This window comes from Coregonus lavaretus, assembly GCF_964263955.1.
Source record: "Coregonus lavaretus genome assembly, contig: HAP1_SCAFFOLD_6352, whole genome shotgun sequence".
In the NCBI taxonomy this organism is placed as follows: Eukaryota; Metazoa; Chordata; class Actinopteri; order Salmoniformes; family Salmonidae; genus Coregonus; species Coregonus lavaretus.
This window is the reverse complement of record NW_028162790.1, coordinates 1-15,629: the sequence shown is the minus strand read 5'-3', so window position 1 is coordinate 15,629 and position 15,629 is coordinate 1. Positions and strand designations below refer to the sequence as shown.

The 15,629-nt window shown below is 48.8% G+C and overlaps 2 long non-coding RNA genes across 2 annotated transcripts; both read left to right on the top strand.

The window, feature by feature from the left end:
* Positions 1-274: 274 nt before the first annotated feature.
* LOC311118838 lies at positions 275-13,845 on the top strand. The gene is made up of 3 exons (XR_014611863.1): positions 275-445; positions 6,192-6,250; positions 13,807-13,845. It is a non-coding gene; the product is annotated as an uncharacterized lncRNA (long non-coding RNA).
* A 2-nt stretch (positions 13,846-13,847) lies between these two features.
* Positions 13,848-14,762, top strand: LOC311118837. The gene is made up of 3 exons (XR_014611862.1): positions 13,848-13,952; positions 14,510-14,569; positions 14,710-14,762. It is a non-coding gene; the product is annotated as an uncharacterized lncRNA (long non-coding RNA).
* The last annotated feature ends 867 nt before the right edge of the window (positions 14,763-15,629 follow it).

Sequence of the window (15,629 nt, the reverse complement as noted above, 5' to 3'; positions counted from 1 at the left end):
TTTCCTATGGAAGTTACAGACTTTGACCAGACATTGTTTTCCTATGGAAGTTACAGACTTTGACCAGACATTGTTTTCCTATGGAAGTTACAGACTTTGACCAGACATGGTTTTCCTATGGAAGTTACAGACTTTGACCAGACATTGTTTTCCTATGGAAGGATGAAGTTGTCGAAAACACATGCAAGCTATTTGAATCTGTATTTTAAGAGTGTTGGGTCTATTTTCATTGTAAAATTCTACTGAGATGCTTTCCATGCAGTTTTTGTCAATAAAGTTTGGTTGTATTTGATTGGTTACAGCGGGAAGAGCCACGTCCCTACGCTGGGGTCGTTGGGGTCAATGGGCGGAGCTAACAGTCCGGGAGGGAAGAAGCCGGAACGACGACAGCTACGGAGCAGCCCAAGGAGCAACGAGCCAGACACACACACACACTCACCGCAAGGTAAACACACACACGCACATGCACACACACACACACACACACACACACACACACACACAGAGATAAGTGAATACTCTTCAGATGTCTCTCCCTCTTTTCTTCTCAATGAAAGAGAGAAAAAGAGGAATGGATGAATGGTGCCTTACTGAGGTGGAGAGGAGAGGTGGAAAGGGAGGGAGGGGGGAGAGAGGGGGTTGTCTAGGTAACCACATAGCTGAGTCTGTTCCGAGACCTATCGGTTTCTCCCTCTACAATACTGGCCTTGTCTGGGAGAGGGGGGGGTGTAGGATAGGAGAGAGGAGAGGAGAGGTAGTGAGGAGAGGAGTGGAGGTGAGGGGAGTAAGGGGGAGAGAGGGAGGAGAGGGAAGAGGGGTGAGGTACAGTACATATCTGTTGAGTCCTGTTCTCCATGAAGGAACCCTTTGAGCTCTCTTTCACACACACACATCTCTATCTCGCTGGCCTGTGTGCAGAGGTGTTGACAGACAAGCCTGCTGAGAGACACCAGAGTTAATCCCAAAGAAACAGGCCAAACCACCTCTCAGACCCCCGTTTCAGCGCTGGACCAGTCTGGCTGTACAGTCCGGGGTCAGGGGAATGTTCCATTGAGGCCAGGTGTAAGGGGGTTTGTTTGGCTGGATGGTGACATCATGGAAAGAGAGAGAGCCTGATGAGCTTTGATCAACTCAGTATCTACACACACACACACACACACACACACACACACACACACACACACACACACACACACACACACACACACACACACACACACACACACACACACACACACACACACACACACACACACACACACACACACACACACACACACACACACACACACACACACACACACACACACACACACACACACACACACACACACACACACACACACACACACACACACACACACACACACACACACACACACACACACACACACACACACACACACACAGTAATAATAATATGCCATTTAGCAGACGCTTTTATCCAAAGCGACTTACAGTCATGCGTGCATCATTTTTTTTGTGTATGGGTGGTCCCGGGGATCGAACCCACTACCTTGGCGTTACAAGCGCCGTGCTCTACCAGCTGAGCTACAGAGGACCACAGTACATGTCAGTGTATGTCTAGGGGTATCTGTGTCTCTCTGATGGTCTAGCAGGGTCTCAGTTCTGGACTGGAGATCAGGCTGACTCCGCTACAACTAACATACACCTCGTGACAGGGCTTCCTCTAAAACAATCAGAGCATGAGAGAGGGAGAAAGAGAGAGGAGAGTATGATAGAGGGACAGGGAAATTAAAAGTGAGAAAAGAGAATATGAGAGCGATTGAAAAGCTAGGAGGTAGACTTAGTGGAGAGAAAGAAAGTAGGGAGAGTGAGAGGGGGATGAGAGACAAAGGAAAGAGAAAATAGATATATAAAAGAATGAGAGAGAACATTCCATCTGTCTAATCTACTGCTTGGCCCTCTGCTTTCAACCAGGAGGATCACACACACACACACACACTGTCTGGAACACCAGACAGGGTTCACACTCACACACAAACACACACCCACGCTGTAGACTTTGCTCTGTGCCCTGCTGGATGTGTGTGTTTGTGTGTCTATTGGCTAATGTCCTCTATTCCAGTAATGTGCTTGGCTACCAGTCAGTCAAGACAGTCAGTAAAGCCCACCGCTCTAAACACAATCAGATGTGCCTCTGTCCTCCATGATGGTTCTACGTCAGCGGTGCAGTTTATCTGTAGAGAACAGCGATTTCAGGAAACTGATGTCCCATGGTAGAGCAATGCCAGCATTGCGGTTTCTCAGTAGAGCTGAGATTTCAGCTGATGTGTCTTTGTCCGCCATGTTGGTTCTACGTCATCAGAACTACAGCACCTTTCTGTAGTTCTAGTGGTGCTTTCAAGACAACTGGGAACTCAGAAAAAAAACGAGGTAAAATCATGAAGTCAGTGGTCTTCAGGTCGGAAAGTTGGAGCTCTAGAAAGATGTCCAAGTTTCCGACTTGGAATTCCAAGTTGGATGACCGTTTTCCCCGAGTTCACAGTTGTCTTGAACGTACTGAAGTCCGAAGTCGGAGAGTTCTGAGTTCACAGTTGTTTTGAACGCGGCATAATTTCTCTGTATAGATTAGTAATTTTATGTAACTGACGTGGCCAGTCCATGTTGTTTAAACTGTAGAATGTGTACGGAGAGGAGAGGAGGAAAGGGAGAGGAGAGGAGAGGAGAGGAGAGGAGAGGAGAGGAGAGGAGAGGAGAGGAGAGGAGAGGAGAGGAGAGGAGAGGAGAGGAGAGGAGAGGAGAGGAGAGGAGAGGAGAGGAGTTACTTGAAAAAGCGTAAGACTGTGATGTAAGATGATGTCATCCCCTACGAGAGAGAGAGAGTGTGTGCTGTAAGTGCTCGTTTAGTTCATTAACAGATCCGACCCCTGACCTTAGCATGACTCAGGCCTTTTAAAATAAACCGCGTTGTCATAGTGACCCTCAGTAAGTGTGTAAGCTCTCCCACCCTCCATGTTTTTGCTTGTGTTGCCATGGTAATAGGTCCCCCCCACCCCACCACCCTACACCCTAATAAGGGCCTGTTGCCTGCCTGTCTGTCTGTGTCAGCTAGTCCTCTGTGTCAGCTGGTTCAAGGAGTCCAAGTCCAGTCCGACTCAGTCTTATTCTTACAAGTCTCTCTTACACACATCTGCACAATGTTAGCTAGTGCAGAGCCAGATCATCAGGTTATCATTACAGTCAGATTTAGTCAGCTGCTTCACAATGGGAGATATGAATCTTAGCTAGATGAATTAGTGATCTTAGGAACAGTGATCTTAACACCTTTCCTGGGTCGACTGGGTTGAAACGGTACTTCTACCATCTGAGTTCCCAACGCTTCAGCCAACACACACACACACACACACACACACACACACACACACACACACACACACACACACACACACACACAGGGTTGAAACGGTACTTCTACCATCTGAGTTCCCAACGCTTCAGCCAACACACACACACACACACACACACACACACACACACACACACACACACACACACTGTTGCCTTCCAGGAAGAGTGGCAGAATTGCTGTGTCCCTTGGCACCTCAGTCGTACATCTCTCCTCTATGAAAGTATGGTTGGAGACACACACACACATACTAATCCTCTCTGTAAACCATGGTCTCTGTCCATGAGAACCAAACTTTCACCATGACTACAAACCTTCTCAGACAGGTCTCAACAAGTGTGTGTGTGTGTGTGTGTGTGTGTGTGTGTGTGTGTGGTGTTTACAATTAGGGTTAGAATTAGGATTAGGGTTAGGGGTTAAGGTTAGGGTTAAGGTTAGGGTTATGGGTTAGGGAAAATAGGATTTTGAATGGAAATACATTTTAGGTCCCCACGAGGATAGAAAAACAGGTGTGTGTGTGTGTGTGTTAAGGGGGCCAGCTGTTGAGCAGATGGAATGCTCACTATGCATAGATGAAAACGCTGTGGAACCCTGCAGGCTTCTTCTTCTTCTTCTCTCGCTCTCTCTCTCGTTCTCCTTTTTCTCTCTTTGTCTTTTATCTCTTTCACCCTCTCTACGGTGCCGTGAAAAAGTATTTGCCCCCTTTCACATTTGTTCTACTTTTGCATATTTTTGATACTGAATGTTATCAGATCTTCAACCAAAACCTAGTAGGGAACCTGAGTGAACACATAACACAACAATTACATACTTATTTAATTTATTTCATAAACAAAGTTATGCAACACCCAATGCCCCTGTGTGAAAAAGTAATTGCCTCCTTACACTCAATAACTGGTTGTGCCACCTTTAGCTGCAATGACCCCAACCAAACGCTTCCTGTAGTTGTTGATTGGTCTCTCACGTCGCTGTGGAGGAATTTTGGCCCACTCTTCCATGCAGTAACTGTAACGTAGTGACATTTGTGGGTTTTCAAGTATGAACTGCTTGTTTCAAGTCCTGCCACAAAATCTCAATTGGGATTAGGACTTTGACTAGGCCATTCCAAAACTTCTAATTTGTTGCTTTTTAGCCATTTTCATGTAGGATTGATTTTGTGTTTTGGATCATTGTCTTGCTGCATCACCCAGCTGCGCTTCAGCTTCAGCTCACAGACGGATGGCCTGACATTCTCCTGAGTGTGAGAGGGCAATTACTTTTTCACATGGGGGAATTGGGTGTTGCATAACTTTGTAAATTAAATAAATAAAATAAGTATCGTTTTTTTTTTGTTATTTGTAAACTCAGGTTCCCTTTATCTAATATTAGGTTTTGGTGGAAGATCTGATAACATTCAGTATCAAAAATATGCAAAAATCAGAAAGGGGGCAGATACTTTTTCACAGCACTGTACCTCTCTTTCTTTCTCTCTATATCTCACTCTCTCCTCCATTCCTTCAGTTCATTGTTTCTAGTTTCTAAAAGTCTATTTTTTAATACACACAGACACACTTAGACATATTCACGCAGTCTGACAAGCCCCTTCCCCTGCATCTGCTGCGCCTGCTGATGATGTCACAGAACTGGAACGCTTACAATTAGTGCATTCATCTTAAGATAGCTAGGTGAGACAACAACACATCACGATCGTAAGTACATTTTCCCCCAACAAAGTATTTATCAGCAAAGTCAGTGCTAGTGGGAAAAGAGAAGTGCCTTTATTTTATTTTAGGGGTGGGTGGGCCAAGAGACCAGAGGTGGCGGAACGGAGTGCTCTGGTTGGGATCTAGGGTTTGAGCAGAGCCTTAAGGTAGGGAGGGGCGGTTCCCCTTGCTGCTCAGTAGGCCAGCACCAGGGTCTTGAAGATAACCCCTCATATCCCCTTGCTCTGTACTCCTCCTCTCTGCTTTCCTCACTTTTCTCTCCATCCTGATGAAAATCAATTTTTCTCTTCTCCTCCGCTCCTCTTCTGTGGCCTCATCCCTCTCTCCTCTCCTTCTCTCCTCTGCGTGTGTTTTTGAAATGTTCCTCTCTCTCCTTTCTTTCTGTCTTACTCAGCTTTGGCTTAGACCACTGTCTCTTCTCCCTCCCCCCTCGTCATCCTTCTCTTCCTCCTGTCCTCTGTTGCTCTGTCGTTCTTGGTCTGTCTGTCCTCCGTTATCAAACAAACACATCCAGACAGACAGAGACAGGAGATGTGGTCAGGAGAGATTTCACCTGATGCTACTCTCTCTCTCTCTCTCTCTCTCTCTCTCTCTCTCTCTCTCTCTCTCTCTCTCTCTCTCTCTCTCTCTCTCTCTCTCTCTCTCTCTCTCTCTCTCTCTCTCTCTCTGAAACAAAAACAATTTCTGGGTGATTTTGTGAACTCTGCTCTGATGCAGAAAGCAGCTCTGCTCCTGTCTGAAGCAACTCTGGTATAGGGATTACACACACACACACATTACACACTCTGGGGATAAACTTCCATTACACACACACCCCAGCGCTAACCCCGACCCACTCCTAAATCACCCCTAGACATGCTCTGCCACTGGACCTGTGTGTGTTTGTGTGTGTGTGTGTGTGTGTGTGTGTTACTGGAGCCGGCCCGTTTTATGAGCAGACAACAGAACGTAGGGTAGACTGAGGCAGTAATCCAGGTTGGGGTCTGTACATACTGTACATAGTGTATATGACACAGCTCAGCCTGCCCTCTGGTGGTGCTTAGCTGTAATAACACCTTCTCACATAAGAACAGAAACACACACTATTTGGTAATGTTGTGTCTGTTCTCACTCCTCAGATCACGACTCAGAGGCAAAGAGAGTTCAGGAAGTGCTCTCCGCCATCGACAAACCACAGGTCAGTCACACACACACACACACACACACACCTGTACCTAAAGGCTTCTTCCTCCCAGAGCAGTATGTCCTTTGGAGCCCAGAACACCTGCAGTCCCCAACCTGACCACATTGGGGCAGTATTGTATCACTTCATCACACAGGACTAGGGTTGCAAAGCTACTGTTAATTTACCAAAGTTACTGGAAACTTCAGTAATTTTGGTAATTAACAAATCTATGGCAATCTATCGAAACTTCGGTAATTTATACATGAATAACTTTTAAAATATATATATTCATATATAGTATTCATTTTTTATATCTGTGTCCATATTGTCCATGAGTTTCTAGTAGATGGACCATATGGTTCAAGAGAAAATAGCCTAATTAATGAAAAAGCATCTAATTAACAATTGCCTTATTTTCTACTACCTCTGCAACTCTTCCAACTATTGACTATGTTCACAACCGCCACCAGTTTGATGCAAAAACATTGACAACAAATGAAAGTGTGTTAAAAAAATGTAAAGGTTATTTCATGCTGAAACCCTCATATTAAACACCAATGGTATTCACTAAGTTGATGGTTTATATTTAGTATAATGTTTTACAGAGTTGATGGTTTATATTTAGTTTAATGTTTTACAGCTTTATTTTATTTTAGAATCATCTTATTTAATTATTTAATATATTTTACATGTGATAAGGCCACACAGAGACAGAGATAATTACAGACACCTGTGATAATCTGAAGTACCCAAAAGGGACACTAGATATCTTGTGATAGATTACATCAAATCCAGTAATCCATAAAAGTTTCCAGTAACATACCCTCCCTTTGCAACCCTACACAGGATTCTCATGGGTCTCCTGTACAGTATTCATAAAGAACACACTAGTGGAAGAAGTATGAGAGAGAGAGAAGAGAGAGAGTGAGGGGGGAGGGACGGAGGGATGGACGTACGTCATATGTGGCATTCTTCAGTATGTATCTCTGGGATGTGGTTTGTCCCCAGGGCTGATTGGGTATTCAGTGGATGTGGTTTGTCCCTAGGGCAGATTGGGTATTCAGTGGATGTGGTTTGTCCCAGGGCAGATTGGGTATTCAGTGGATGTGGTTTGTCCCCAGGGCAGATTGGGTATTCAGTGGATGTGGTTTGTCCCCAGGGCAGATTGGGTATTCAGTGGATGTGGTTTGTCCCCAGGGCAGATTGGTTATTCAGTGGATGTGGTTTGTCCCCAGGGCAGATTGGGTATTCAGTGGATGTGGTTTGTGCCTAGGGCTGATTGGGTATTCAGTGGATGTGGTTTGTCCCCAGGGCAGATTGGTTATTCAGTGGATGTGGTTTGTCCCTAGGGCTGATTGGGTATTCAGTGGATGTGGTTTGTCCCCAGGGCAGAATGGTTATTCAGTGGATGTGGTTTGTCCCCAGGGCAGATTGGGTATTCAGTGGATGTGGTTTGTCCCCAGGGCAGATTGGGTATTCAGTGGATGTGGTTTGTCCCCAGGGCAGATTGGGTATTCAGTGGATGTGGTTTGTCCCCAGGGCAGATTGGGTATTCAGTGGATATGGTTTGTCCCCAGGGCAGATTGGGTATTCAGTGGATGTGGTTTGTCCCCAGGGCAGATTGGTTATTCAGTGGATGTGGTTTGTCCCCAGGGCAGATTGGGTATTCAGTGGATGTGGTTTGTCCCCAGGGCAGATTGGGTATTCAGTGGATGTGGTTTGTCCCCAGGGCAGATTGGGTATTCAGTGGATGTGGTTTGTCCCAAGGGCAGATTGTTAGGTTGGATGGTGGACTCAGGTGCAGAGACGGACACACGGACAAAGAGAGTAAAATTAGGATGTAGTTTATTCAACGTGTATTGGCAGAGAGAAGTAGTCAGGGTGGAATAGCTTCAGGCTGGGGTAGGAGCTGAGTGGAGTGGAGAGCCAGTAGTCCTGAGAGCTGGATAACGAGGATATCAGGCAACAGAGGAGCAGGTAGCGGCGTGGGAATGGCAGGCAGGCAGGCAGGCAAGCAGGCAGCAGGAACAGACGAGATCACTGGAAGTGTAGGAACGAACTGGCGCTGGAGAGGTGTCCAGCCCGGGTAGATATCTGCTGCTTGATTGGTGCCAATGAGCTGCAGCTTGATGTAACTGCTCTGGTGATAGAATGGCCACGCCCGCTGACCTAGAACCTCTGACTGCACAGCAGGGGGAGACAGACACAAACAACACACACAGGGGAGAAAAGGGAAAGGAACACCAACAGGAACAGGACCAACAGAGCCGGACCGTAACAGTACCCCCCCCTCAACGGGCGCCACCCGGCGACCCACCCGGCTTGTCAGGGTGGTCCCTATGGAAGTCATTCACTAGCTGAGGATCCAGAATAAAACGTCTGGGAATCCAGGACCTCTCCTCGGGACCGTATCCCTCCCAGTCCACCAGGTACTGAAGCCCTCTACCACGCCTTCGGACGTCCAGCAGTCTCCGAACCGTGTAGGCTGGATGGTCGTCAATAATGCGCGGTGGCGGAGGGGGATCCACCGGCGGACACAAAGGACTGGAGGAGACCATCTTCAGCTGGGACACGTGAAATGTAGGATGGACTCTCATGGCCTGGGGAAGCTTCAACCGAACAGCCGAAGGGTTGATGATGGATTCGACCTCAAAAGGACCCAAATACCGGGGCGACAGTTTACGGGAGTCAGTGCGCAGGGGGATGTTGCTGGAGGAGAGCCAGACTCGCTGACCAGGCTGGAACTGGGGAGCGACTACCCTGTGCCTGTCCGCCACTCTCTTGTTGCGCTCTGCTGTCCGTAGAAGGGCCTCACGGGTGTCCACCCACACCTTGCGGCAGCGACGAAGGTTATCCTGAACTGACGGGACGGTTAACTCCTTTTCCTGAGACGGGAACAATGGCGGTTGGTACCCCAAAGCCGCCTCAAATGGTGAGAGGCCCGTGGCAGATGAGGTGAGGGAATTGTGGGCATATTCGACCCACGGGAGATGTTTGGCCCAGGTGGACGGGTTCTGGGATGTCACACAGCGTAGAGCAGCCTCCAGGTCCTGGTTGGTCCTCTCAGTCTGGCCATTGGACTGGGGATGGAACCCTGATGAGAGACTGACAGAGGCACCCAGAGCAGAACAAAACTCCTTCCATACCCGAGAAATGAACTGTGGACCTCTATCGGACACTATGTCCACAGGTATTCCATGGGGACGGAATACATGTAGGACAAAGAGGTCGGCCGTCTCACTGGCAGACGGTAATTTTGGTAATGCAACAAAATGGGCAGATTTAGAGAATCTGTCCACGATGGTGAGTATGGTGTCATTACCCTCAGACATAGGAAGTCCAGTGACGAAGTCCAAGGCCACGTGAGACCAAGGACGACTCGGGACTGGGAGAGGCCGCAGCAGGCCCGAAGGAGCCCGGTGGGAAGCCTTATTTTGGGCACAGATGGAGCAGACCGCCACGTACTCCCGGACGTCAGTCTCGACGGATGGCCACCAAAAGTGCCTCTTCAGTAGCGACAGTGTACGGTTCATACCAGGGTGGCAGGAGAAGCGCGAGGTGTGGATCCAGTTGAGCACTTGCGGCCGCACTGCTGCGGGAACATAGAGAAGGTCGGGGGGGCCATCTGCCGGTCCAGGTTCCGACTCTTGTGCCGATCGGACGAGGGACTCGATTTCCCAGTGAACCGCCGCCACCAAACAGGAAGCGGGCAGAACAGGTTCAGGATTGCTGGAGTCTTCATTGTCTGTAAACTCAGCCAGGTCCAAGTACTCCTCAGGGACTGAAGAGAGGTCTGGGGTTTTGACAGGGGAAGCAGGGGAACCTACCGAGGGCGGAATAGCCGACCCAAGGCAAGCAGAATGGCAGTGAGTGCTCCAACTGTGTATCTTGTGGTTTTGCCAGTCAATATGGGGGTTGTGAAGGCTAAGCCAAGGGAAACCGAGGATAAGGGGGGAGGCCGAGGAGGAGACTACTTTAAACTGGATGGTTTCTTTGTGATTGCCGGACAGCATGAGAGAAACGGGGACAGTTTGGTGGGTGATGTTGGCAAACTGACGGCCGTCTATAGCGGTTACTGTTATAGGCTTAGGCAGGGGCTTAACAGGGATCTCAGCCTGAGTGACCAGGTTAACGTCAACAAAATTATCCTCAGCACCAGAGTCAATGAGAGCAGCTAATGGGAGAGACAGATTCCTGAACTGGACTGTAGCTGGGATAACTAGACGGGGTGCTGTGGGCATTGAGTCAGGTGTAGCACTCGCAAGTACGCCCACTTTTACCCGCGAGCTTTGTCTTTTTGGGCGAACCGGACAGTTAATCAGGAAATGAGTGCGGTCCCCACAGTACATGCACTCACCAACCCGCATGCGCCGTTCCTTTTCGGCAGGGGACAGACGAGCACGGCCCAGCTGCATGGGCTCGTCTAGTTCCGTGGAGGGATCCGCTGAGGTGTGTGGTCGGTGTCCGAGTGGTGGTGTAGCTCGGACTGCAGAAAGCGAGGGAGCCCCGTTAGAGGTGTGGACCCGACCGCCCCTCTCCTGTCTCCTCTCCCGTAGCCTGTTGTCTATTCGTGTAGCAAGGGAAACGAGAACATGAAGGTTAGCAGGCTCATCACGAACAGCTAGTTCATCCTTAATTGTGTCACTTAGACCGTTAACAAACGCTCCCTGAAGAGCTTCGTCGTTCCACTTGGAATCGGCTGCCAAGGTCCAAAAATCAATGGCGTATTCCGCCACGCTACCCGTGCCCTGTCGTAGCTTCAATAGTCTCTTTGTGGCGGTTCCGGCATAGTCCGGGTGATCAAACACAACTTTCAATTGAGAGGAAAAATCGTCAAACGACAGGCTGGTAATCTGCTGAGTAGAACAAGCCGCTTCTGCCCACATCAAAGCTTTGCCCCTCATTAACCCCAGTGCGTAATGTACCTTTGAGGATTCCGTGGCGAAAGACAGGGGCTTCTGTTGGAACACCAAGCGGCACTGAAGCAGGAACCCACGGCATTTGTTCAAATCCCCGGTGAAAGGTTCGGGTGCAGTTGTAGGGGGTTCCCGAAGGACAGGAGCGGAAGCCGAGCCTGGAGCCACTGTAGGAGGAACAGGCGGAGGAGAAGCAGAGGGAGAAAGGGTCGTGAGTGTTACCAGGTTAGTTACCTGAGAGGTGAGATGAGATACTTGATCCAACAACTGCTGGTTGTTATCCAATAGAGTCCGGATGAGTTGGTCGTGTTGTCCCAATAGTACTCCTTGTGAATGGAGGGCGTGTTGTACGCCATCACCCGTTGTTTCATGTGGCATCTCTGCTGAGTCCATGTTGGGCCAGTTCGTTCTGTTAGGTTGGATGGTGGACTCAGGTGCAGAGACGGACACACGGACAAAGAGAGTAAAATTAGGATGTAGTTTATTCAACGTGTATTGGCAGAGAGAAGTAGTCAGGGTGGAATAGCTTCAGGCTGGGGTAGGAGCTGAGTGGAGTGGAGAGCCAGTAGTCCTGAGAGCTGGATAACGAGGATATCAGGCAACAGAGGAGCAGGTAGCGGCGTGGGAATGGCAGGCAGGCAGGCAGGCAAGCAGGCAGCAGGAACAGACGAGATCACTGGAAGTGTAGGAACGAACTGGCGCTGGAGAGGTGTCCAGCCCGGGTAGATATCTGCTGCTTGATTGGTGCCAATGAGCTGCAGCTTGATGTAACTGCTCTGGTGATAGAATGGCCACGCCCGCTGACCTAGAACCTCTGACTGCACAGCAGGGGGAGACAGACACAAACAACACACACAGGGGAGAAAAGGGAAAGGAACACCAACAGGAACAGGACCAACAGAGCCGGACCGTAACACAGATTGGTTATTCAGTGGATGTGGTTTGTCCCCAGGGCAGATTGGGTATTCAGTGGATGTGGTTTGTCCCCAGGGCAGATTGGGTATTCAGTGGATGTGGTTTGTCCCCAGGGCAGATTGGGTATTCAGTGGATGTGGTTTGTCCCCAGGGCAGATTGGATATTCAGTGGATGTGGTTTGTCCCCAGGGCAGATTGGGTATTCAGTGGATGTGGTTTGTCCCCAGGGCAGATTGGTTATTCAGTGGATGTGGTTTGTCCCCAGGGCAGATTGGGTATTCAGTGGATGTGGTTTGTCCCCAGGGCAGATTGGGTATTCAGTGGATGTGGTTTGTCCCCAAGGCAGATTGGTTATTCAGTGGATGTGGTTTGTCCCCAGGGCAGATTGGTTGGTTATTCAGTGGATGTGGTTTGTCCCCAGGGCAGATTGGTTATTCAGTGGATGTGGTTTGTCCCCAGGGCAGATTGGGATTTCAGTTGATGTGGTTTGTCCCCAGGGCAGATTGGGTATTCAGTGGATGTGGTTTGTCCCCAGGGCAGATTGGGATTTCAGTTGATGTGGTTTGTCCCCAGGGCAGATTGGGTATTCAGTGGATGTGGTTTGTCCCCAGGGCAGATTGGGTATTCAGTGGATGTGGTTTGTCCCCAGGGCAGATTGGGATTTCAGTTGATGTGGTTTGTCCCCAGGGCAGATTGGGATTTCAGTTGATGTGGTTTGTCCCCAGGGCAGATTGGGTATTCAGTGGATGTGGTTTGTCCCCAGGGCAGATTGGGTATTCAGTGGATGTGGTTTGTCCCCAGGGCAGATTGGGTATTCAGTGGATGTGGTTTGTCCCCAGGGCAGATTGGGATTTCAGTTGATGTGGTTTGTCCCCAGGGCAGATTGGGTATTCAGTTGATGTGGTTTGTCCCCAGGGCAGATTGGGTATTCAGTGGATGTGGTTTGTCCCCAGGGCAGATTGGGTATTCAGTGGATGTGGTTTGTCCCCAGGGCAGATTGGGTATTCAGTGGATGTGGTTTGTCCCCAGGGCAGATTGGGTATTCAGTGGATGTGGTTTGTCCCCAGGGCAGATTGGGTATTCAGTGGATGTGGTTTGTCCCCAGGGCAGATTGGGTATTCAGTGGATGTGGTTTGTCCCCAGGGCAGATTGGGTATTCAGTGGATGTGGTTTGTCCCCAGGGCAGATTGGGTATTCAGTGGATGTGGTTTGTCCCCAGGGCAGATTGGGTATTCAGTGGATGTGGTTTGTCCCCAGGGCAGATTGGGTATTCAGTGGATGTGGTTTGTCCCCAGGGCAGATTGGGTATTCAGTGGATGTGGTTTGTCCCCAGGGCAGATTGGGTATTCAGTGGATGTGGTTTGTCCCCAGGGCAGATTGGGTATTCAGTGGATGTGGTTTGTCTGGATGAACGACAGCCGGTGTTAAATCACTCCGCTGTGTGTGTGTACAAGTGTGTCTTTCTCTGTTGTCTGGGGTTTGGGTAAATGTTTTTGTGTGTCTATTTCTGTGTGTGCGCTTGTGTGTGTGTCTCTGTGTGTGTGTAGAGACAGTGGTTGATGGGGTGATTCTTTAAGTGCCCAGGGTGTGGGTAAATGTGTCTTCTCCTACTCAGACTGTCATTTCATCAGCACAGCATCCGTGACGGGAATGCACCGGAACATAAACTGATAGGAACTTTGTGTGTGTGTGTTATCTAACGTGTGTGTGTGTTATCTAATGTGTGTGTGTGTCCAGGTGTCCAACGTGCACGCGCGGGGTGCTAGGTTGTCCTGGCTCCCCCCGGTTGGGCTGGTGAACCGGTTCAGCAACAGCCAGTCTCTCACCTACGAGGTCTCTCTGTCCGACAAGGGACGGGACGGCAAATACAGGCTTATATACAGGTAAAACTCACCTAACTCTGAGCCTGACTAGCAGGTAAAACTCACCTAACTCTGAGCCTGACTAGCAGGTAAAACTCACCTAACTCTGAGCCTGACTAGCAGGTAAAACTCACCTAACTCTGAGCCTGACTAGCAGGTAAAACTCACCTAACTCTGAGCCTGACTTGCACACGTGTGTGTATGATGTGTGTATGAACGTTCCAGACTTTGAAGAACAACTGACGCAAACATAAACATAATAATATGCCATTTAGCAGACGCTTTTATCCAAAGCGACTTACAGTTATGTGTGCATACATTTTTACGTATGGATGGTCCCAGGGATCGAACCCACTACACTGGCGTTACAAGCGCCATGCTCTACCAATTGAGCTACAGAGGACCACATCTCCCTTTCATCTCAAGTGTAAATAACGTGTGTGTGTGTGTGTGTGTGTGTGTGTGTGTGTGTGTGTGTGTGTGTGTGTGTGTGTTTGTGTGTTTGTGTGTGTGTGTGTGTGTGTGTGTGTGTGTGTGTGTGTGTGTGTGTGTGTGTGTGTGTGTGTGTGTGTGTGTAGTGGAGAGGAGTTGGAGTGTCATCTAAAAGACCTGAGGCCAGCTTCAGACTACCACGTACGGTAAGAACACACACCTTCCGTCAGCAACACACACACACACACACACACACACACACACACACACTTTGCACCACTTCTTTACTATTTTGTTAATAAATGTGACTATTAATGTTTCGTGTGTATGTGTATGTGTGTTTCAGAGTCAGCACGGTGTGTAACTCTAACTTGAGGGGTGTGTGTTCGGAGACGGGGGTCGTTCACAACACACAACTGCCCCCCCGACCTGCCCTTTCCCCCCAAACTGTCCCATCGCACCAAGAGCACCCTCACACTGCAGTGGAAGGTACACACACACACACACACACACACACACACACACACTTTTAGTTCCTTTCATTGGACGTTCTGATTGTTTAAGCTTGTTCCAAAAGTGTCCACTCATTCCCACCCATCCAGTCTATTTTAGATCCATCAGGGCGAGTGAATGAGTGCACACTTCAGAGACAAGGGGTGAATGAGTGCACACTTCAGAGAGAAGGGGGGGTGAATGAGTGGAGGAGAGAGAATCAGGGTTCTATTTTGCTCTCAGGAAGATCTGCTTCCTGGTGTCACTGTCCAATCCTTCTCTATGTCATTCTGAGATGGGGTTTGTCAGGATAGATTGCACCCTCACCCTCACCTGCTATATAGATATATTTTTTATGATATTCTGTCTTGGTTGCTGTCACGGTGTAAGGGCAGCGTGGAGAGTGACATCACTCACTCAGACAGGATATGAGGTCACACTAATGAAAACACACAGGTCATTTCCTCTCTGTGACAGCCCCAGTTCATCCTCCTCTCCTCATCACACATAGACGTAGCGCGCACACGAACCATACGCATACACACACACACACACACACACACACACACACACACACACACACACACACACGCTCCAGACAGTCCTATTTATTCCTCTCTTCTCTCTCCAGCCTCCGATTGACAACGGATCCAAAATCACAAACTACCTTCTGGAGTGGGACGAGGTACTATACACACTCCTATTGGATAATATACCATCTATTTCAAACGTACATGAAATACATAAAATACTCTCTCTCTCTTTCTCTCCTCT